Genomic DNA, 23709 nt, shown 5'->3' with positions numbered 1-23709 from the left:
AATTTAAATTAATTAATAGAGCGTATTGCGCTTTTAACTTTGGACCCATAAACCCACACACGACTTGGCTCCAATCCTGCCCAAAATGTCAAGCCCCACGTCCCAACCTGACACACCTTTTCTAGCAATGTACCAGTATACAGACATTTTGGGAAGCTATACTACACTACATGTCTCTGCTATCACCTTCCTCAGGGTTACTAACCCCAACATATTGCCTGGAATAGCCCATGACCCCTTAACTGCTAACACTCCTCACTGTCCCAATGGGAACATTACTGCCTGTTGGCTGCTAAAAAAAGAAATTCTCAGAGCATGGCTCATAGCCACCCCACCTACTTTAGCAGATGTTAAAACTACCTTACACCACCTCATGCTCATCCATAAAATTGACACTAAACACAACTTACGGCTTACGGATAGATTCTTCAAGACATGGACTAAGTTCCTGTTGCACGAACTGACCACTCCTCAATTGAAGGATGTGATGTCTCTGTTTCAATACTCCACCTGGTATCTCCTCACCAAAACTGAGGGGTCCATAGGTGTGCTTGATGTCCTATGATTTATCAATTGATATATATCTACGTATTATAATACCTCTAATACTAAAGAAGGTGCCAGTCATGGGGGAAGTTGCCACACCTCGATGACATTCATACCATTTCCTCCCTTTCACGTCCACATTTCGGTAAACTCCCCACTACTAACAGGTTTTTATTGCAGTGCTCCCTCACCATACATACTTATAACTTACATATTCCAGTTGTGACCATGACTCAACATGACTCAACGAGTCTAAACACTACTTCCCCCCCAATCTTCCCCTCCCCCTCCCTACACCCCCTCCCACATCCGCTCCACCTTCTCGAATCCTCTATTGCATCCTAAAACCTACCCCTGGAAGTCAGGCTCATTTTTATTACACACAACCTAGGGGTATACTATATCCCACTTTTTGTTTCACATCTTATAGTACTTTTGTGTCAGTATGGTTAAATACTGTAAAAGGATGTTGAGCTGTTACAAACTCACAAGATATCTGTTTTATTTGTTTTATTTTATTTTATTTGATTATTAAGTATTCCTAGATCCAAGGACATTTTTGCTAGAGAGGCCGGCTGGCCACATGATTATATTTCCTTGTACATGAATCGTCTACATCTAATAGTTATGTATTCTGTAAAACTCAATAAAGTAGGGCTGGTAATGATTACAATTTTCGTGTTCGATTAATCAAAAAAAAATTTAATCGATTAAGTATAACGCACATACAGATCCAACTACATTGGCCTATACACATACAGCACAGCAATGGGGGGGGGGGGGGGGGGTTAATGGAGAGCCATATAGTGCATATATATATAAGTTTAAGGTAAGACAGAAGCTTGGTGCTTCTTGGGCAAACTCAGCGGCCCAAGTGGCTCAGCCGGCTAACTAAGGGAAGGGGGGAGGAGTCCGAATGACATCACAAACATTGATGTCACTGGACTCCTCCCCCCTTCCCTTCGTTAGCCGATGGAGCCACTTGAGGAAGGGGGGAGGAGTCCGGTGACGTCGATGTGCGTGACGTCACCGAATCTCCGACGGGACTCCCGAAAGCCGGCGGAGAGGTGAGTCTTTTCATTTTCGATCAAAAGAATTTTAATCGATCAAAAAGTTTAACGATTAATCAAGGAATTAATTGTTAATTTCCCCAGCCCTACAATAAAGATATACATGCTTAAAAAAAGTCGCAGAAACATATAAAAGGTTTTCAGCATTCCTCCTGTAATGCCTCAAAGCCTCCTGGTTTTCATTTGCAGTATTGCTGCCCTGGCCTCAATCATCAGGACTTGTCTGTCTTCTCCAGGCAGTTTTCCCATGCAAACATCTCACATCCCCCTGCTGCACTGGCTCCCACCTATTTTCTAGGTACAGCTCTGCTAACTCCTAGGCAGAGACCTTTTCTGAGCCTAAACTCTAGACTACTCCCTAACACAAGGGTTGTACACTGCTGCACCATCAACATGCTGGATGACAGTAAAATGTGGATTTTACTGTAGGCCCAGGACTGTAGGCTTCATCCCACCCGAGAACCTACAAAGCTTCCATGGTCCAGAATACAATACAGGATTTACCAACCCTGGAGAAAACTAAAAAGCCAGCTTTTTCCTAATGATACATGTAGCCCCTCAGCTTGTATGGGTGAGAGCCCTGGGTGACAACTAACCCTTCTGACACAATGACAGGCACATCATTGTCATAAAGGCATGTTAGAACAAGATATGTAATGAAAATAAACATTTTTCTATAGCTGTAAAATATTTATGTTAAACACAAAGTTTTGTTCTAAAGTAAAAACCATATTTTTTTTAACCTGGCAGGTTTTATTGCTGTATCCTTACTGGGGAGATTCACCCTCTCTATTTGTCTTGGTGAATAATATAATCAGGAAATAATGTGATAGAGTATCCAAAATCTTGCAAGTGTCACTGGGAGAGCAAATTAGGGGAAATTCCCCAATGAAGACACTTTAAAGTAATTTCTCCCACTTTCTGTTGTATCCCAAGGACAGAAATAAAGATAATCTTCCCTTAGGACACAAAAAACAAAAAGAAAACTGGCTAGAGGTTTTGCCCTTTCCTACACTATCCAAAAATGTGTTGCTTCTAGATATTCTTTAATGACTGGTTTATGTTTATGCTTATATTGATGGATAATAATTAAAGCAGAACACAAGCTAAACAACTAAAGGCACAGTTGAAATTCACTGTTTCACCTGCCAAATTATTTTGACAGGCACTTTATATAGACGTCTGCCACACTGCACAGCCAGACAGGAAATTCTTTCTAGTTCAGCTATGCAGAATACTACTGTATGTCACATCCCTACCTCCTGCCTGCTCAGTGGACAATGAATCTGCATCACCACTTCTATAAGTTGAACAGGAACCTGACCGAGAAAGCATTAAAAGTAAAAAGTAGCAGATTCACTGTCCTGACTGAAAGAGGTGTGTGTATCACAAGAATGGCTGGCAAAGGTAGAAATATTTTGACAGGTGAAACAGTAAACGCAGGGTCATCCCTTTAATGAGGCAGCCTGAGGCTATTGGGTGGGGGGGGGGGGTGGCAGACATGTTGTATAGTGGCCATTCCACTGCATGATGCTGTCCCCTTTCTGGCCAGGGCATCCTAGGTTGCTAAGAGCCAGGCGGAGATATGTGTAAGGCCCATACACATCTCCCCGCCCATCCAGCTCTTAGCAGTCTGGAACACTCTGGTTAACATCCCACCTAGCTCCAAATGGTTGCCAGGAGCTAGATGGGACACCAGCCAGAGCGTCCCCTCCCACCCGCCACCTCAGTTGTCAAAAAGGCTGGGGACCCCACTAAGTAAATATATATCTATGTATTTATTGGCTCGCCTGGATTTCCACTGTAACTTTTAAGAACATTTTTGTAGTCTTTTAGTATGCACACAGGGCCAGTTTTGCACACGAAAAATAAATCTAAAAGAATCTGAATCACGCCAATTAGTGGCAGGGCATTACTTGATGCACCAACAACACTTTCAAGTCATGACCAAGAGAACTAGCATCCATGGATAGAAGGGGATTTCCTCTGTGTGTTGTGGGAAATGTCTATAACTTCCAGGCTAGTCTGATGATACACTAACAAGAAGGGGCAGGTACGAGACTGATTTCTCCCTCACAGGATACTAGCAGTGGTGACTAGTCTCCACTACAGGAAGAAGAATTTAGGGTCAGTAAACTTCAGTTTAATTCTGATTTCTAGTTCTTTGGACAATCATACCCTTTGCTGCCTTTTGTTGCTGTTGATGTTCTTATTATTGGGAGCTTTTGTCTGTCATTTTATTTTGTGGTTGATTTGAGGTCAGTGGCTAATTTTAGGATGCTGTCCTACCCCCAATATTTTTTGTTGTTGAAAGTTTTCCCTTTAACCAATTGGATTTTGTTTTGTTTTTTAAGGGATGGTATTTGGGAGTTTTCATGTATCTTAGGGACATATCACTTTTTATTTTATGTTGCAGGGGTGTGGTTTTTGTTTTTGTTTTTGACTTTCCATTAAAAAGTAGGCTTTTGTTTCGTGGGTGGTATTTTTGGCTTTTCATTTCTGTTATGGTTTTTTTACATTTTATATTGATAGAGGTTTTTTTGGAGTTTGGGGTGCTCAAGAACAGGGACAGCCACAGTGAACTACTGGCCAATTTCTACAGTATATGTGAGTGAAAGTGAGGCTATTACTGTTTGATGAAAAAACATGTGAGACTGCTAAAACTACCTGAAAAAAAGCCCAAATTGAAATTAATAAGATTGGGGTGCTACTGTATGCAATCCAAATGGAGGAGGCCACACACTATGTGCTGGATTGTATACTTTTTATTTGTTTTAAAATAAATTGGAATTTACTAAAAGCTTGGTATGCTATAGAATGTGTGCTCCAAAATCCAAATGTATGCTACCTAAGCTGTGGTGTACTTAGAATAAAAGTTTGATTTGTTTCCGATGTTCTAATTATCTATTTAACCACATTTAGAAACATGCATAATATATAGAAATATAACTGCTTGTCTATCGTAAAAGAAGATTGCTCAAAAAAACTGCCATTTGTTAATATGAACTGTATGCGAGAACTGTACATGGTGGAAGCATATCGCACTGCACAGACATTTTATTGTTAAATAGTACTCATACATATGCTGGCTATTTTACTATGACTGCATAGCATACATTTTCTTTACCCGTGTTTAGCTCATGGCATGCACATTTTATTGCTTAACAAGCCCATCACATTTTCTTTTAGGCTTAATATGTTTTTATATACTTATAGGAATAGAAGGCACAAAGGCAGCACAATCTACTATATGCAAGTTATTAGCCATAAAAAGTGTATGGGGATCCAGGTACTGTCCTGGAAGACAGGAATCAATGAAAAAAATACAGTTTTTAAAGGAGCAGTGATTTTAACTTTTAACTTTTTAACTAAAATGAAAAAAAAAATTTAATATCGTGCCTGGGAGTCCCCTTAAACTGCCTGTAAAGTGGGGCATCTGTACGATGTATAGAACCTGCTCCAGAAAAACTGACATTTCTAAAGAAAAAAAATTACATTTTGTTTTTTTAAAGCGTGCAGTTCCCCTTCCCAAACAAGGAAGGAATGTTAAGAGGGACCCCATTTAAAAAAACAAAACCAAAAAAGCATGGGGTTCCCCCCAAAAGTCATACCAGACCCTTAGGGTCTGGTAGGTATATTTAGGAGGGACCCTATGTAAAAAACAAAACACAAAAAGTGTGTGGGGTTCCCCCTTAAAGTCATACCAAGCCCTTAAGGTCTAGTAGGAATTTTAAGGAGGAACCCCACCCCCAGACCCTTGATCTGAGCATAGGCCTAGCAGGGCCTGGAAGGGGGGGACAGGCAAGCGCCTCCCACCTCCCTCCCATTCCCATACCAGGCCACATGCCCTTTGCACTGGGAGGGTGCTTTTCCAAGGTCACCCCCGGACAAGCACCTTGTTCCCGTGCCGATGGGGACAAGGGCCTCTTCCCCACAAGCCCTGGGGTGTAGGTAGTGGGGGTGCAGGTCAGGGGGCTTATTCACATCCGGGTACCCCTTTAATAAAGGGGCACCCAGCTGCCACCACCCCCCTTGTGAATGAGTAAGGGGTACTTGTACCCCTACCCATTCACTAAGGGGTTAAATAAAATTGTAAATAAAAAGTCCAGACTTTTGAAAAAATCCTGTATTTGGAAAAAAAAACTAAAGACTTGTTTTTGACAAGTCTTTTACTTTAAAAAAAAAAGGATCCACCGACCTAATCCATGGTCAATCACGACGTCCAACATTGTCCACGATGGCCACGACTCGACAAAATAAAAAATAAAACAATAAAAAATAAATACAAATAATACAATTTTAAAAAACGCTGACCGCTGTCCCGTTCGCTGCGAAGAACACCCACTGCATAATGGCATTTTGACAGATGCTGGCAAAACACAAACAATGGGGTGGAACTAGCAGTGACAGCTAGCTCCGCCCAACTGTGTAGTTTTACGTCATCTGACAGGTGAGCCATGATTGGCAAAGCCATCATAACTTTGCCCAATCATGGCTCTTACAGAGTACTGAGCCCTGACAGGGCAAAGTCTTGCATTTGACCTGTGGTCAGGTGCAAGCCTTTAGCCAATTAGGGTTTCACAAGGCACATTGCCTTGTGAGGCATTCAGCGGTCAAACAGACCGCCGAACACCCTTACAGTTTGTGCGTTCGACTCGAACATCCAGCCCCTTCAGTAGTAAAGAGAAGGAATAAAAGGGGGAGGGGGGGTGTTGGGGTCTTAGGAACAGCAGAAAGAGTAAAAAAAAGCCTGAAAAGATCAAATGTGTGGTCTTTTACGACATTTTTAGGTATCCATAAGGGTACAGTATTCTAGTGAGAATATCAAGTCTCAATATCAAGGCAATTTGTTTGGTTGCAGGCTAGCTGGCAGGTGAAGCTGGGGATTTTTTGTGTTTTGTATTGTTGTAAGCCTTCCCAATGTGCTCCCTGCCAAACAGGCTGGTTATAGATTCATGCAGGTACCATTTTTTCTAGTTTGACTATTTTTGGTTGTGGGGACGCACTGGGGTCCCAGCATGCATTCTAGATTGCTGTGCCCCCAGTGCGTCCAAGCACCTTATTAGGATGAGTTGGCTACCTTCATTGCATTAATATGCTCACACTTGGAGACTCGTATACATAGAGTTAGGACCACACCTTGCAGAGGTGCCTTGGCGCGGCGGTGTGGCTTCTACATATTTTTGGCCAAAAGTTTGTGCAACTAAAACCTCTGATTTTAATGCATACTGTTGACAGGGCAATTGGTTTGGTTGCAGGCTAGTTGGCAGTTGAAGCTGGGGATTTTTTGTGTTTTGTAGAATATCAAGTCTACCCCATAAAACCAGGTTTGCCGGGATTTTTCTCCTGGTGTTGGAGTGCAAATGTGAGGTCTTCTATAGTTTTAGAGACGCCAATCTCTACATTGTTTCTTCATTGTTAATGTTTACAAAAAAATATATAAATATGCAATTGTTTAACAGTTGCATAGGCATCTTCTTAAAATGTATGCTGCCATTACTATTTGTCTTCCTCAGTTTGAAAAATGTCTGTCTTGCAGACACCTCTGGATTCTTCCCACCTCATTTGACAGCAGACCAGCAGCTAAACTGTGTCAGATGATGAGAAATCTAAAACTAATATTGCAATTTTCCACAGTTTGACAGCAATCAAAAAAAGACTAATGGAAGCTTTCCGTGACTAAATCATTTGAATCCTGGGTATTCCATCTAATTCCTATTAGACAGGAAGAAAATATTGTTCAGCTAATCTCCTTAACTATAAAATGAGAGGACAGAGAAATGTCTTCAGTAATATGAATCCATCATGAGACTTAAAAACTGACATTGTGTTATTAAGAAGGATGAGTGTGATACAAAAAACTTGCGTAAACTTGCTAAAATACAAATACTGCAGGTGCAGCGGTTGAATTTGCTCAATGACCATTAAAAGCACATTTCACCTTTTGAAAAAAAAAATGATAAATGCACCCACAATGATGAAAGAACAAAATGTGAATTAGGGATTTTGATGAAAAGAAATGTGCATCATTTACCTTTGAAATCTTAGGGGGCTATTCACTGAGCAGCCAAGTGAATAACCCAGCCAAAGTAAAGGGAGCCGAACGCTGTTCGGCTGTTCACCTTTATCCAAGTACGTCTGATTTCAGGCGTACATCGGCCAGCCAAACAGCCAAATCAGTTTAGTGTTACCAGTAATTAATGGCCCTAAAATTATTGCTCGCACTCCGATGTTCGCGTCGATATGTAACATGTGCGGCACAATATGTGGAATTGTCACTTTCGCATGTTGGCGCACCCGACGCATGTTTGTTGTGTATGTGGGGGGCAGGGACTTTAAAAACATTTTCATCTTATTTTACTTTTTTTTTATTTGTGACTATTTTTTTTAGCTTCTTTTTTTATGCTTTATTTTTGTAAAACTTTTTTTTTTACACTTAACTTTATTGCTATCCCGTAGGTGACCCCTAATGTCACCTAGGGACCCCCAGAGAAGCTGATGAAGCACAGATGTGCTTCATCAGCTTCTCTCCGGTTGCTGTACTGGAGAGTGACAGAGGAATGCGGTAGTGATGTAATATACATCACTTCCTGCATTTGGTGACAGGAGAGGAGTTCAAAGAGAGGTTGTGTACTGAACTCCCTTTGATCTCCACTGACAGAGTCGCCGTGCCGGTCCCAGCTGCACCAGGCAAAGCTGATCTCAGGACTGGCAGCGATGGAGATGGCAGGGGTGGGAGCACACCCGCACCTACTGCAAGCGATCAGGTGTCTCTAGAGACACCCGATCACTTGAATGTAAACAGCCATCACTGGCTGTTTAAATTTTTGACAGTTTCCCCATTCGCCCTGGGCGCCTCGCATGAGCGGGGGGAGGGGTAGGACATGCTGCATGGGTGGGTGGCAAAAACAACTGCATGGGTGGGTGGTAAAAACAACTGCTTCCGACAGCAATTAAATTAGGCATACTCTTGGTCAGACAAATGGCAGGAGTTTACTTTGCAGTTAAAGTGACACTAAACTCTGCATTCAAGTCATCACCCTCTAGTCTCGATCTCTACAGACGCATTCTTGATGTACATAGCCTAGAATACCTTATGGCACGCTTGAACAATACCTTACGTACCTTCAGCAAAACGTGGACCCCTTGGCTGATACTAAATGCTAATACGTGACATTCCCATTGGTAACCCATATGTTTATTTATTGGGATGCATGTGGCTCACACCGGAGGGAAGTTGTGAATCCTTACTTTCTTTGTATTCCCTTTTTGCTTTTACCTTCCACCTCTCTCTTCTCTTTCTGTCTTTTCTCTCTTCTTCCAGGTTGATAGATATTTCTCCACAGCTGCGTTATATATTATTCTTTATGTGCGTAATGTTTGTTAGCTTATGAATTAGCATTCATATTCATAGTTGTTGATATTCCTCCTTTTATACTTTGCATTGCTGAATATGCAAATATTTGTATACTTATGTACTGACTGTCCTTTATTAACTTACAGTGTATGCTGTTATGTACTTACCTTGTTGTTGTTTTACTTCTGGAAGGTAACTGCTTCTGTTCTCCATGGTCCCTGTGTGTTTTGTATGTTGTGTACTTATAGTCTATCACTGGAGCAAGCTTGGAGTGGTGGCTACTTTACATCGCACACAGGGACCATGGGGAACAAAAGTAGCCACCCTCCCGAAGGAAGCACAGGGTCAGCAACAATTCAGAGATGATTTGAGGCCCTACAGCTGAGTGATACACAAATAAACTACATTTTTGTTAATAGTTGGGGCACTTGAATGCATTTTTTACGATCAACTCATGAGTATAGTGTCACTTTAACCACTTGCTGACCAGGTGTTTACACCCCCTTCCTGTTCAGGCCATTTTTCAGTATTCAGCACTGCTGTACATTGATTGACGTTTATTCTGTCATGCAACGCTGTACTGAAATTAATTGTATACCATTTTTTGGGGACAGATAGAGATTTTTTTTGGTGGTAATTAATCACCACTGGGGTTTTTATTTTTTACTATATAAGAAAAAAAGTACCGAATATTTAAAAAAAAAAAAACGTTTTTCCCTTTATTATTTTCGGAAACATTTATTTTTACTTTATTTTTATTTTAATTTTATTATTTTTTGGACAAATATAAAATACGGGGTCACGTCGGGTAAATAGACACCAAACATGTCAAGCCTTAACATTGCGCGCACCCGCGAAATCGCAAAAAAACTACCATAGCTAAAATTGGCCATAGGCGACGCTTTAAAAGATTTTTCCGCTCATCAGTTTAGTGTTATCAGTGATTGATGGCCCGATAATTATTGCTCCCACGCCGATGTTCGCGGCGATATGTAACGTGTGGCATAATTGGAGCAATTGTCGTTTTTGCGTGTAGGTGCACCTAACGCATTTTGGGGGAGGGGGCTTTAAAAACATTTTGTGGGGTTTTTTTGTGTGTGGGTGTAAATTGTATTTATTTTGTGAGCTATTTTGTTTTTACTTTTTTTTTTACACTTAACTTTATTGTTATCACATGATAACAAATTACAAATTGTGATAACAAATTACAGTCACAGGTCCCCCTTATGGAGACATCAGGGGTCTCTAAGACCCCTAATGTCACCTAGGGACCCCCAGAGAAGCTGATGAAGCACAGATGTGCTTCATCAGCTTCTCTCCGGTTGCTGTACTGGAGAGTGACAGAGGAATGCGGAAGTGATGTAATATACATCACTTCCTGCATTCGGAGACCGGGAGGAGAGTGAAGGGAGATTGTGTACTGATCTCCCTCCGTTCTCAGTGCACAGAGCCACGTCGCATGAGATGGATGGACGCCCGAGATCGCGGGGACGGTGGTGGCGGGGACAGCAATGGCGAGAAGAGGTAAGGAGATGGGGCGCACCCTGACTTGCATCATACAAGCTATCGGGCGTCTTTACAGATGCTGGACCACTTGTATGTAAACGGCCATCGCTGGCCGTTTAAAATCCTGGCGGTATCCCGCTCGTGCGTGCCAGGGGTGCACGCAATGAGGCGCGGGCACGAAGGACATCTCAATACGCCCACCCGCATCCAGGAGCCTCCCATCCGGCTGTCTTTCAACGTTCGGAGGACAGGAGGTGGTTAAGGAAACACATACAAATATGGGATCTAATAAAATTATTTTGCACACTCCTCATTCCTCACTGAAACCTCTTTTTAAGAAACATGGTGCAGGAGAATGACATACAATTTTCCTACAATGCTTATGAGCTTTGCCTTCTTAACAAATTCAAATAGATCTTCTAGTAAATATATTGATGCAAATTAATTGATGCAAATTAAGGATAACATTACTGCATAGATACCTTTAAAAAACATCTCACTCCATAAAGAAAATGGATGAATCAGTGTATGATAATGACTAGACTGTGCTCAGGGGGAAAGTACTATTCTGGCTATGCAATCTGGTATCCTCAACAAGAATTTGCTACATAACACAGATTGTCGGGGCATTACTTGGCACAAAGAAAACACTTGGTGCAATGAAAACACTGTTAGTTGTAGATGAGATGAGCAGGAGCCTGCTGATAATCTATAGTGACAGGTCAGATGTAGTTCAATCGCTCATGGATTTTCCACTCTGGAAGCCGAGAGGATTTGCAGATGCTTCAGACAACATGTTGACAGATAAAGAAACCTTGTAGTCAATTTGTGAACTTGCTTCCAAGAAAAGCTGTAAGTATGTAATTTTGAAGGTATCTATACACAACAAGACAGTCCTGAACTGAGCACAGTAAACTCAACAGCATATCTTTTAGCTAAGGAGGAAACTATTACATAACACACATTGACTAGTCTGCACTTAGGGCAAAGCTTTGATGCAGAAAACAGACATACAGCTCCCTTCTTTGTTAGAGGAACAAGCAAAGGATTCATTCATTGCTACTTCTCAGACTGATACAAAAAGGTTTGTGAAAACAAGGTGTTTGAGTCATAAACAAAAATAATTTTGTACCCTGTCAGGTCTAAACATTTGCAGATTCAAGATACAAAGTATAATCATAAGAGCTTAGGTCATTTTAGACTGCAAATTACTGAAGATCCTCAAATTGTATTTATATTTTGCTTACCAGAAAAACCTCAAACTGATCACATTTATCTTTTCATAATTTATAAAATAATCTCACAGATTTCAACATTTATAAAAAGAGACCATAGTATAAACCTTTAGGAAAAATGAACCAGACAAATGCCTAGTCCATTTCCAGTGTACATTTGAGATAAGGTTTACATTGTGTTGAAGAAGACTAGAATTTATTTATACAATCTAAAAGTAAATATCCCTTCTTTTTTGCAAATGAAACAAGTGTACCTCCAAAACAATCAAACCTACCATTGAAAGAATTTAAGTGAAAGAGTATGGAGGATAAAGGAAATGAGGGAATTTAAGGTATTATTCTAAATACTTTATGAGAACTATAAGAGGAAACCAACGTTATATATTTTCACATCAACATGTTTAATTAAAGAGATTAGCAGGGTTATTCACAAAAGGGTAAAGAGTTTGGAGAAGGCAGGAAAAGGGAACAATCTAGGACAACATAGCAGAACTGGAAAGTGAGCTGAATTGGAGAATTTTTACAAATCCGCTATTTTGTCCTAGATTGTTCACTTCTCCTGCCTTCTCCAAACCCTTCACCCTTTTGTGACTAGCCCTGTAAAAGTAGTATGTCTGTTATACCAGGTCATTTTCAAGGAAAACATATAAAGGTATCTATTTTTCAGTTAAATTCATAGTTTTAAATGTTATGTTATGCCCATTAATTATTTTATTCATATTTTATTAATTTGTTGAAAGGATTTTGTGAAATTAGTTATTTTTTTTACTAAAGGCAAAAAGGCTGTACACTTTGCAAGGGATCTTGAATTTTGCAAGGGAATTTTCCTTTTGTTTAGTAAATGTGGTGAAATTTCACTTTGCAAAGAATATCCACAAAGAAAAAAACAATTTTTGCTTGCACATCAGGGGGATGAAGGAAGTCATTAGATGTTCAACTCATTCACTGAGATAAAGGAAAATTCCATTGCAAAGTTAACAGCCTATTTGCCTTTAGTAAATCAACCTGCTAAAATTAAAGTAGTATTACACTCTCAAACTTTTTTTCAATAGTGAATCCAGATCAAACAAATATACATTGCCCAGCACTTACAGTCATCATGTTTTCAAACAGCTGTGGCTCCAACTCTCTAAACTCAGCTTCCCTGAACATCCTGCCCTATACAAGATCACAAGGAACAGAGAAGTCTCCAGCAGCTGTCCCTCTACCAGCTTGAATACGAAAGGCAGGGGGATAGAGGAGCAGGGAAGAGGCTTGCCTTGTTGTTCCTGTGTGTTTGTGGATATACACACACAGCTTACTAGCACCTACAAGGGTGGCTCTATTGAACTCTGCAGGGGAAAGGAGCCACCCTAAAACAGGATATCAGAGCCAGTGCCCAGGGGACTTGCTGATCCATCTGGAAACACAAAGAATGCTGCTTCATTATGCCTAAGTAGTTTAGAGGTTTTTTTTCTTTATGGTTATTTTTTCCCATTGAATTGCATTGGGTTGCATTGCGTTGCGTTTTTGATGCGTTTTTGATGCATTCCAGACCAGATCCAGAGCAGGTAAAATAGGGCTTGCCGCAGTTTTTTCATCCGGTCTGGATCTGGTCTGGATCCGCACGCTGGAGGTCAAAATACCATAGGAATACATTGGACGCAGTTTTGATCCGGTCTGGATCTGCTCTGGTCTGGATCTGCTCCGCGCTTGGTGTGAACAAGCCCTAAACCTTTTAAAGTGATTTCATCAGCATTTGAAATAGCTTAAATGCCTTTTGACTTTAATATCACTTTAAGTAACTTTATATTTTGGTACAACAAAAAAAGAAATTAGAAAATGTGAATACATTTTAAAGGAAATCAATTGAAATAATTGACATGTTTCATCGTCTTGCTGTTTCTGATTTTAGATCAGAGTCAAAATATGCAGATCAATCATCTCATTGTCCTTGAGTGATTGTGACATACGTTATCCATATACATACATTATGTATGAATTAGGACTTCAGCTATAACTGGAAATGCAGTATGTGTGTCAAATCAGGAGGCATAGTTGAATATTAATTTTTATTATTCAGATTGAAAAAAATAGTTTATAGGGTTAAAATGCATAAAGAGCTTCAGATAATGATCTCTGGGTCTGTTACTGTAGTGGAAAGGAAAAAGGAGTGCACCAGTGTCACTACCAGTGTCAGCACAGCACAGTCTCGGCCAATGCTGTGTCCTGATGATCACCAGCCACACAAATATCAGTGTGATCAGGTACCAGCCTGATCCAGACCATCTGAGTAGAAGCCTATCACTATTTCAGGAATTAAAGAATAAACATGGGAATCACCAAGAAAATAAATTAAAATGCAGTCATATTATTCCACACACCCAAACCACCACGTGCCTTTATATTTTTGTCATGTCCAGGTTATGATATAAAATGATTATGATATTTGTATCATTTCAGGAACAATTTTCTGTGCCCTCCCAGAAGTGACCCCTCATATGATAGGATCCACCAAATTAGGCTCCTCATCATTTTCTGTTCAGAACATTTTAAAGAAATGTACTGTATATCCCCAGAAAAATAAGTTACTTATCCACTAACAGGCAGACTTAAAATAAAGCAGTATCTCTCCAGTAAATGTGCCAGATATGCAATGAAGTTGTGAAAAATTTGTGAGAGACCCACAGGTTACACATTTGATTTCCATGTTTTTGAAGGGAGAGACAGCCAGCTGGAGTCCCATGGATGTCTTTTGACCCCATCACCACAGAGGAGGTTACAAAGCTTCTATCTGACACCCACCTCACCATTTGCCCCCTCGACCCTGTTCCCTCATCGCTACTTCGGTCACCCTCTTGCTCTATCCTAGACTCTCTTGCTCACATTTTCAATCTCTCACTCTCTACTGGAATCTTTCCCTCCCCTCTGAAGCATGCCCTGGTCACCCCAATACCCCAAAAACCCTCAATGGACCCTACCGACCTCAATAATCTCAGACCAATCTCCTTACTCCCATTCACCTCCAAACTCCTAGAACGCCTCATCTACAGCCGCCTAAGTCGCCACCTCGCTGATCACAACCTTCTTGACCCCTTACAATCTGGCTTTCGCCCCCAACACTCCACTGAAAGCGCCCTCCTAAAGCTCACTAATGACCTACTCACTGCTAAAAGCAAAGGCCACTATTCCTTACTCTTGCTTTTAGATCTTTCTGCTGCTTTTGACACTGTTGACCACCTGCTCCTCCTCAAAAAACTCCAGTCACTTGGGCTATAAGACTCTGCTCTCTTGTGGTTCTCCTCCTACCTATCTAAGTGCTCCTTTATCGTCACCTAGAAATCTAACTCCTCCCTTCCTCTTCCTCTTTCTGTAGGGGTCCCCCAAGGCTCTGTCCTTGGACCCCTTCTCTTCTCTATCTACACCTCCTCCCTTGGTCAGTAAATAACCTCACATGGCTTCCAATACCATCTCTACGCCGATGACACTCAAATCTATCTTTCTACTCCACAACTCACCCCCTCTGTGTCCTCTCATGTCACTAATCTAATATCCGACATATCTGTCTGGATGTCACAACACTTCTTAAAACTCAATCTTTCAAAAACTGAGCTCTTGATATTTCCTCCTGCCTATGCACCTTCCCCCAACTTTACTCTTGAGATTGTTAACACAACTATCCACCCCTCCTCCCATGCCAAGATCCTAGGTGCCATCTTTAACTCGGACCTCACCTTTCTTCCCCACATCCAATCACTATCCAAATCCTGCCGCCTTCACCTTTGTAACATCTCCAAAATATGCCCCTTCCTGACCAAAGAAACCGCAAAACTACTCATCCACTCACTTGTTATATCTCGTCTTGACTATTGCAACTCCCTCCTCATTGGCCTTCCACTACACAGGCTATCCCCCCTTCAGTCTATCATGAATGCAGCTGCCAGACTCATCCACCTAACCAACCGCTCAGTGTCGGCAACCCCCCTCTGCCAATCCCTGCACTGGCTTCCAATAGCCCAAAGGATAACATTCAAAATATTAACAATCAGTTACAAAGCCGTCCACAACTCCGCCCCCGGCTATATCTCAAACCTTGTCTCAAAGTATCACTCTAACCATCGGCTCCGCTCATCCCAAGACCTCCTGCTTTCCAGCTCCCTTGTCGACGCCTTCCATGCTCGCCTCCAGAACTTCTCTAGAGTCTCTCCCATCCTCTGGAATTCTTTACCCCAACCTGTCCGTCTGTCGCCTACCTTGACTGCCTTTAGGCATTCCCTAAAGACTCATCTCTTCAGGGAAGCCTATCCCACCTCAACCTAACTGCTCAACCATCACGTTCTCAAACAACTCATCCCCACAAAGGGATGTATCATGTATCACTTCCCCCTCCCTTTTAGATTGTAAGCCCTCATGGGCAGGGCCCTCCTTACCATCTTGTCTTGATTTGTATTGTGATTGCAAAGTCTTCCCTATATTGTAAAGTGCTGCGCAAACTGTTGGCGCTATATAAATCCTGTATAATAATAATAATGCCTACTGTATCTTATATGGGTTGCAGCAGAAAGATAGCGTGGGACCTTATGTCATTCTTATTTTATCAACAAAAAGCTGAAAAGGGAAGTCAGCAAGTTTGCATAATGAGGAACATTTGGTCCAAAAATCTCTCTGCAGTTATGAGTTAAGTCTACATATAAGAAGTGTAGATTTCAACAACCAAATTATTTTGTTTGTATTGGTATGACACAAAAAAAGTTGAGCAAAAAAAGCCAAACTGACACATTCCACGCAAAACTCCAAAAATTGACTGGACATAATTGTTGGCACCTTCTCCAAATTGCAAGAAATAATTGCATTACAAGTTTTTGTGGAAAAGCATGGACAATCTCAAGGATACAAGTCCATTTCCAGAGATCTTAATGCTCCTGTGTCCACTGTGCCCAATATTGTCAAGAAGTTTAAAGCCCATGACACTGTAGCTAATCTCCCTGGATGTGGACAAAAGAGAACAATTGATCAAAGATTACAATGAAGGATTGTTCGAATGGTGGATAAAGACCCTCGATCAACTTCCAGACAAATTCAAGCTGACCTTTAGGCACAGGGTACAACTACATCAGCTCGCACTATACGTCACCATCTGAATGAAAAGGGACGCTATGGTAGGAGACCCAGAAGGACCCCACTGCTGACACAGAAGCATAAAAAAGCCAGATTGGAGTTTGCCAAAATTTACCTGGGGAAGCCAAATTATTTTGGGAGAATGTGCTGTAGACATACAAATCAAAATTACAGCTTTTTAGCAAAGCCCATCATTCTACTTTTTTTCAGAAAAAGAAATGAAGCCTTTAAAGAAAAAAATACATTCCCTACAGTCAAACATGGTGGAGGTTCACTGATGTTTTGGGGTTGTTTTGTTGCTTCAGGCACTGGATGTCTTAAATCTGAAGACTACCAAAGGATTCCCTGTGTGCATCTGTGAGCCTTGGCTGCCCATGACCCTGTTGCTGGTTCACCGGTTTTCCTTCTTTGGAACACTTTTGGTAGGTCCTGACCCCTGCAGACTGGGAACATCCCACAAGAACTACAGTTTTGTAGTTACTCTGACCCAGTAATCTAGCCAACACAATTAGGCCCTTGTCAGAGTCACTCAAATACTTTCTTTTGCCCATTTTGTTTTTGCTTCTAGCACTTCAACATCATGGACAAAATGTTAATTTGCTGCCCGATATATCCCACCTAATTCCAGGTACCATGGCAACAAGATAATCACTGTTATTCACTTCACCTTAGTGGTTATAATGTTACGGCCGATCAGTGTATATAATGGAAAATTGTATACTTACCTTCTGTAATTTTCCTTTCCTGGTGCATCAATTGGCAGAGACTTTGGTGTAGGCTGCCCAGAATGCTGTCAGACCTCTCGTCGAGTGAGCACTTTCACTCGCCGAAGACCTTTAAAGGAATATGCTTTTTTTGATGATGTTCACCAACCAGGCTGCAATTGTACATAAAGAAGCTGCATTGCTCTTTTTGCTTCCCCAAGGAATCATTAGGAGGTTATCCAACAGGCGAAAAGATTGTGTTGTGCGTATATAGGCTTGTAGGTGCTTGCTACATCGAGAGCGTGAGGTTCGCCATCTTCATTTTAAACACTGGGAGAACCAGTTCTTGATTAAGATGGAAAGAGGAGCTAACTTTTGGAAGTAAATAAGGATGTGTTCTAAGAACGATTCTGTCTGGGACATGTACTGGCTTAAGCAGGGGGACACGTCTGGCACTGCAGGATCTGAGTCCCTGGCGGCGTAGTGTTTTACTGATGGTAACCTTTGTTACGTTGGTCCCAGCTCTCTGCAGGTCATTCACTAGGTCCCCCCGTGTGGTCCTGGGATTTTTGCTCACCGTTCTTGTGATCATTTTGACCCCACGGGGTGAGATCTTGCGTGGAGCCCCAGATCGAGGGAGATTATCAGTGGTCTTGTATGTCTTCCATTTTCTAATTATTGCTCCCACAGTTGATTTGTTCACACCAAGCTGCTTGCCTATTGCAGATTCAGTCTTCCCAGCCTGGTGCAGGTCTATAATTTTGTTTCTGGTGTCCTTCGACAGCTCTTTGGTCTTCACCATAGTGGAGTTTGGAGTGTGACTGTTTGAGGTTGTGGACAGATGTCTTTTATACTGATAACAAGTTCAAACAGGTGCCATTGATACAGGTAATGAGTGCAGGACAGAGGAGCCTCTTAAAGAAGAAGGTACAGGTCTGTGAGAGCCAGAACTCTTGCTTTTTGTAGGTGACCAAATACTTATTTTCCACCATAATTTGCAAATTAATTTGTTCCAAATCAGCCAATGTGATTTGTCTGGATTTGTTTTCTCATTTTGTCTCTCATAGTTGAGGTCTACCTATGATGCCAATTACAGGCCTCTCTCATCTTTTTAAGTGGGAGAACTTGCACAATTGGTGGATGACTAAATACTTTTTTGCCCCACTGTAGATTGCTGAAAGATCCCATAGATGTACCTGTGCCAAGCTCATTATAGTTTCGAGCTGCTGCAGCATAGAGCGACTGTGTGTTCCCCCTTGTTTTTGTATGTAAGTGACTGCGGCCCTGTTGTCGATCCGTAACTGGACCGTACATTTGTGGATAAGGGAGGAAAAAGTCTGAAGGCCTTTGAAAGCTGCCCTTATTTCCAGGATGTTCGAAGGTAGACCCTGAGGCTGAAAGGAACATCTCCCCTGAGACGCAAGAATTACGCAGTGTGCTCCCTAACTGTGAAGGCTTGCATCAGAGGTAATCATTACAGCCTCTGGGGGGAAGTTGAGATAATTGGTTCTGAAGATTCGTCCACCACTCAGAGAAATTTCTTCATGTTGGTTGTAATAATAATTTTTTGGCGAACATCCACTCTGTTCATGTTTGCGGAAGATAATTTGAAATGTTTTTCATCTCCAATGGGCACACCTCACCATAGGGATGGTAAAGGAGAGAGATCTGAGGAGACTTAGGCATTTGAGTGCACTCATCCATGGTGATGATATTACCGGTAGTACCTTGTGAAGAATCATCAATTTACTCCTGCGGAAAGGAAACTGAGTTCTATTTCATGTCAAGGAGAGAGGAGAGAAAATCGTTTCTCGAAATTGATTAGCCATCCTAATCGCTGAAGCATTGTGAGAACAAGTTGCTGATCTTGCATCTTATCTTCAAGAGACTGAGATAGAAGAAGGATGTCATCGAAATAGTGATATATTCAAATCCCCTGAAGTCTGATGTGGGAAATTAATGGAAGCAGGACTTTGGCGAAGGTGCGGGGTGCCATAGAGATGCCAAAGGGAAGGCACACAAATTGGAAGTCTGATCCCATTATTGCTTGCTAAGCATTATAGCTTAAAGCTTAAGTACTTCCAGAATTTTACATAGACTAGGATGTGGAAATAGGCATCCGATAGATCTATTGAAGTCATCCAATCTTTCACACGCATGGAGGGAAGAATTGTTTGAAGGTATTCCATTTGGAAAGAGGGCACTCGTATGTGTTTGTTGAGATCTTTCCAATGTAGGACCATCACCAAAGATTCACCACAACCTCCAACAAAATACCCACTTTTACCAAAAATATTAGAGTTTGGTACAAACTGACCAGCAGCAGAGCATGAGTAGGTAGAATAGGCCAAAATGTGGAAACGCAAACAAGAAGGGAGCTTTGCTTTAATGTCTTTGCTATAATGTCTCAGAGACACTGCAGAACAAAAATGGCCAGTAGTAGGACAGTAGAGCTGCAACCTGGGAGCAACAAAGTCCATTTCTTCTTATGGGGTGTGCTAGTGAATATCAGAAAGCTATTTAGAATCAGAGCCTTGGGTCTTGCAAATTCATGAGTGGTACCACATTTGAGCAAATTGGTGAGTGGCATTACATTGTCAAAACAACAGGCCTAAATGTGGAGATGCAAGGTGGGTGATTTTCCACAATAAAAAGTACACTGAGCATCTCAGAAACAGTTGTAAAGAAATCGATCAGCAGCAGGGCAGTCTGGCTTTAGTGAGAACAGGGCAAAGAGGGCAATGCAAAGAGAAGTTTCCTTGCAAAAAGTGTCAGTCCTTTTTGGATTTTAGGATTTCCATTGCTTTTTTGGCAAAGGGATGAAGCGGAAGGAGGAGGAGGAGAGGTGCCAAAAAGGTAGAAATATTGGCAGCAGTAAATGAAACAGTGAGAGCAAGAGGAAGAAATATTAGGTATTTTCCTAACACATATAAAAAAGATATAAAATAAATGGATTGATTGACATCCCCAGCTGGTGACATTGGCCTGAATATGTTCAAGAACAGGGATCTGGTCTGGGAACATATGCACTTCACAGTCTCAAATCCTCCCACTGTGCTGAAGGCACTTAGAGTTGGGCCAGCCATACATTTTGCACTGGAGTGCATATTGGGGCAACTCCAGCCAGTGGTCCATCTTAAACACCCAGTAGTTCATGGTGTCCTCGCTTCTAAGCCTTTGAGCTGAAGCCCAGGAGACCACATAGTCACTGACCATCAGGATCAGACTCTGTCTGTGAGTATTGCCTTTGGCTGGGCCTGGTTACTGCATGTTATAGAAGCTGTAAAAGGTTGTACTTAGCAGTGGCTGCTGCTGCTCCTTGATGGGACATCAGAAGCAGAGATAATATAGTCATCAGGAAATGCCATAACCACGCACTTCCTGGAAGTGCTTCCTTTTGGTGGCATAAGACTGATTCTAGGAATGCATACAAGATACCTATGCACTGGGAGACTGTAAAAGTTTTACCAAGGAATAACAGAATAAAAAAGCAGTATAAAAATGCATTTAACAAAGAGATGCTCCAGTTGCAGCTCTATGAAATACCATAGTAGAGCACTTATGAAATAAAAAAATAAGAAAAAAAGTGCACACTGGCATAGTTTAGCAGATCTCTTTAACCCCTTCATGACTGAGCTAGTTTTCAGTTTCTGTTCATAAATGACTGACACACATTTTACATTTTTGCTGTGTGATTCTTTCACGGCGGTAATATACTTTCTTACTAAATGTACCCACACATATTATATATTGTTTTTTAGAGAACAGATAGAGCTATATAATTTTATCAAACATGTACCTAACGCCTCACTTAGTTCAAATAAAATATAAAAAAATTAGGAAAAAACTTAAATAAAACACTTTTTTTCACAAGTTTTGATTATTATTAATTTTTAGAAATGTTTTTATAATAATTATAGCAATACAAATATATTTAGATATCATTTTTATTTTCCTAATTTTTTTACACTTTATTTTTACACTTTGTAAAAAAAAAAATTTTAATTTTTGCTTATTATTAGCCTGCTCCAAACTTAGGAACAGCTAATAATAACCTTAGAGACTGATCCTGACAGAATGTCAGAATCAGATCTCACTAAAGGTCTTTGATCCTGCTCAGACAATCGGAAGTGATACATTTCAGGCACAGAGATACATTGTAATATCCCTGTGCCTGAAATGTATCATAAACATCGGGCCAGTCTATCGAGCTGTAAATATGAATAGCAGAGAAGTGACTCTATTTAGCGCTCCCGTATTTGTATTTAACGGCTTCATTCTTTCATTAATGAAAGAAAGACACTTTTATAAAAGCTTAATTATAAAAGCTTAAATAACTCGTCACATACAGTGTACGTGGCCAGTCATATAGGCACTTCGTGGTGGGACGTACAGTGTACGTCTCATAGTATTTGAGGTTGGATAAAGACACAAGTCCATTAAGTCCAACCTATTGCGTGTATGCATTTATGTTTGAGCAGGTGTGTGCGTGTATATGAGTCCATGTGAGATTTTGCTCTTAAGAGTATTGGTACCCCTTTATGTTACGGTCACCAAGGAACTTGTCTAGGAGTTTCTTGAATGATTCCACACTCTTAGCTGAAATCACTTTCTGCGGCAGCAGGTTCCAGACACTAACCGTTTTAACTGTGAAGAACCCCTTGCGCCCAGTATATTGACATTTTTTTTCTACCAATTTTTGGTGGTGCCCTCTGGTCTTTGTTATGGAGTTAACCGTGAACAGTTTGTTAATAATGTTGCTGTCGCTGTTGAACAGTTTATACAAGAAAATCATGTCCCCCCTTAATCTCCTTACCTCCAAAGAGAACCTATTTAATTTTAAAAGCCTTGCTTCATAGTTCAGGTCCTCGAAACCCTTAATGAGTTTGGTTGCCCTCCGCTGGACTTTTTCCAGCTCAAGGACATCTTTTCTGAGTATCAGTGACCAAAACTGGACCGCATACTCCAGATGTGGCCGAACCAGTGATCTGTAAAGTGGCAAAATTATGGACTTGTCCCTGCAATACATTCACATTATTAGTTTCACCTTTTAAGTTGCATTAGTGAAATAAATGAACTTTGCACGATATTCTAATTATTCGAGTTTCACCTGTAAGGTGCATATTATTATAACATCCAGATATACATTTGTCTGATATGGATGGAGAACCTAATTTAAGATATCTATCTATATGGGCTATGCTTGGTGGACTGTGAATTTGTTCACTTGAATGAAACATGGATTCATGATTTATATCTCTAAGTTAATGCTATATGTTATATCTGAACTAAAACAATTTGTTAGCAACTACATTTATTTAGTTGCTAACTAAATGCTTTGTTTACATTTTGCTGCCAGCCAGCAAATGCAAGCTGCCAGCCATTTTGCTGCCAGCCAACTGCCAGCCAGCGGCTAGATTCCGTGGTTGGCAGCAGAATGTAAGCAATGGGTTTCAGGGCCGGACTGGGACTAAAAATAGGCCCGGGCATTTTAGACTGAGCAGCCCAATCATGTGACCACCGGCAGGCCACACCCCTCACAACAGGGGGCGGAGCCAAACATAGAACAGCACTCGAGGGGCAGGGCCGGCCACTAGTAAGTACCGGAGGGCTACAGCTGACACACAAGTCTTGCTACAACCAATACACAAACCGTGCAACAATATAGGAAGCTTGCTATAGAGAATATCTGTAAAAAATAAGTCAAGGCAACTGGACTTGCTGTATTTTACTTGAAGACGTTTCACTGGCCATCCAACCAGCTTTCTCATATCAGACATTTCTGAATTGAGAAAGCTGGTTGGATGGCCAGTGAAACGTCTTCAAGAAAAATACAGAAAGTCCAGTTGCCTTGACTTATTTTTTACAGATATACCATGACCTGGCTTTGCACCACAGATCTTGCAAAGCCCCCTTGAGACCCAGCAAAGCCCCCACAGATCCTGCAAAGACCCCCTGAGATCCTGCAGGATCTCAGGGGGGCTCTGCAGGATCTGTGGTGGGCTTTGCAGACTGCAGAGCCCCCTCGGATCCTGAAGAGCCCACCAAAGGGTATTGCACAGCACACCTGAGACTTTTTGGTGGGCTGTACAGAATCTATGCTGGGCTCTGCCAGCACAGTCCTCTTACCTTGCATGGCCTGACCTCTTTGGAACACGGCCTCCTTGTCCGCCCGACTGGACGGCCTCCTCATC

Source organism: Nanorana parkeri, unplaced genomic scaffold, assembly GCF_000935625.1.
Source record: "Nanorana parkeri isolate BGI_ZX_2015 unplaced genomic scaffold, ASM93562v1 scaffold598, whole genome shotgun sequence".
In the NCBI taxonomy this organism is placed as follows: domain Eukaryota; kingdom Metazoa; phylum Chordata; class Amphibia; order Anura; family Dicroglossidae; genus Nanorana; species Nanorana parkeri.
Note: the sequence above shows the minus strand (reverse complement) of the source record.